The sequence below is a fragment of the Myodes glareolus genome, chromosome 1 (genome assembly GCF_982192425.1).
Source record: "Myodes glareolus chromosome 1, mMyoGla1.1, whole genome shotgun sequence".
NCBI classification, from domain to species: Eukaryota; Metazoa; Chordata; class Mammalia; order Rodentia; family Cricetidae; genus Myodes; species Myodes glareolus.
This window is the reverse complement of record NC_142026.1, coordinates 85218225-85219871: the sequence shown is the minus strand read 5'-3', so window position 1 is coordinate 85219871 and position 1647 is coordinate 85218225. Positions and strand designations below refer to the sequence as shown.

General features: G+C 46.5%; 1 pseudogene; it reads right to left on the bottom strand.

The window, feature by feature from the left end:
* Positions 1-1063: 1063 nt before the first annotated feature.
* LOC125409875 (10 kDa heat shock protein, mitochondrial pseudogene) lies at positions 1064-1429 on the bottom strand (annotated as a pseudogene).
* Positions 1430-1647: the final 218 nt, after the last annotated feature.

Below are 1647 nucleotides of genomic sequence, written 5' to 3'. Positions count from 1 at the left end.
CTGTAGGTGCAGCTGCTGCCTGCCCACCAGCCATTCAGCTCAGCTCTGGCATGCTTTGGTTTGATTCTATTTCACTCTGTTTCTCCTTTAAGCAACACACACACACACACACACACACACACATTTTATGTTTCAAGTGAATTAAAGGCAAGTAGAGTGTTAGTTCCTTACATTCTGGGAAAAGAAAGAATGCAAAATTAATTAACTAATTTAAAAATGGGGCTGCTGCTCCTAAAAAATCTTTAAAAGCAGAGAGTAAAAACAGCCTGCACCACCTCAGCTCACAAAGAACTACAGACTCGCTGACTTAAAACAAAAATTGTCCCCTGAGATTCTGGGGGTCAGGGATACACAAGATTTCATTAAGCAATGGCTGGGTGTAAGCAAGGTTGTCCTCGAACTGTCATAGCCTCCTGTCCTGAGGCTATGAGGGAAAGGCCCGTCTCTTCACCCTCTTCAACTTCTAGTAGCCTTCTGGAGTGGTCTGGGTCTCCTCTCCTCTGGTGTCCCTCTTATGACGGCTTGTCGAAAACGATGACTTTAATGTCATTTGAGGCAAAGTTTATAAGGTCCAGGGATCAGGACATGAACTTCTTTTTTTTTTCCGTTTATATAATTTTATTTGCAAAGGGCCACAACAGCACAGCGACACACTCAACTGCAGATGACGATGTCATCAGTGCAGGCATCAGCAGTTTATTATAAAAGGAGGCGGAGAAATTATTCACATAGTGAAGAGCTCAGGACGTCGGCGGAATGGGCAGCTTCACGTGACACCATTTCAACAGTGAGCAGTCCACGGAATGGGCAGCTTCACGTGACACCATTTCAACAGTGAGCAGTCTATGGAATGGGCAGCTTCACGTGACACCATTTCAACAGTGAGCAGTCCACGGAATGGGCAGCTTCATGTGACACCATTTCAACAGTGAGCAGTCCACGGAATGGGCAGCTTCACGTGACACCATTTCAACAGTGAGCAGTCCACGGAATGGGCAGCTTCACGTGACACCATTTCAACAGTGAGCAGTCCACGGAATGGGCAGCTTCACGTGACACCATTTCAACAGTGAGCAGTCCACGGAATGGGCAGCTTCACATGATACCATTTCAACAGTGAGCAGTCCACGGACTTTCCAAGGATGTCGCCGTCTCTAAATAAGAAATAATCCTTGTCGTCTAAAACTACTTTGGTGCCTCCATACTCTGGGAGAAGAACTTTGTCTCCAACCTTCACGCTGACTCGTTGAATCTCTCCGCCCTTTCCTTTCGTGCCTGATCCCATAGCCACTACCATTGCTTGCAGTACTTTCCCTTGCGACTTTTCTGGAAGCATGATGCCACCTTTGGTCCCCATTTCGGCGGCACCCCTTTCAACCAAGACTCTGTCAAAGTGCGGGAAAAACTTTCCGAACGCCTGTCCAGCCATGACTCAAGCCACTGCCTCCGCCGTTCAGACTCTGCGCTCAGGCCGCCACTGCAAGAAGAGTCCCCAGGACATAAACTTTTTAAGATTCCTTTTTTGTGCTTACCAGAGACTTCAGAAAATTGGATTGATGTCTATGACACTGTTCTCAGCTTTCAATTAAAAAAAAAAAAGAGTCTGCAGGTGCTAAACATTCGGGGAACTTCATATCTCCAAAATGA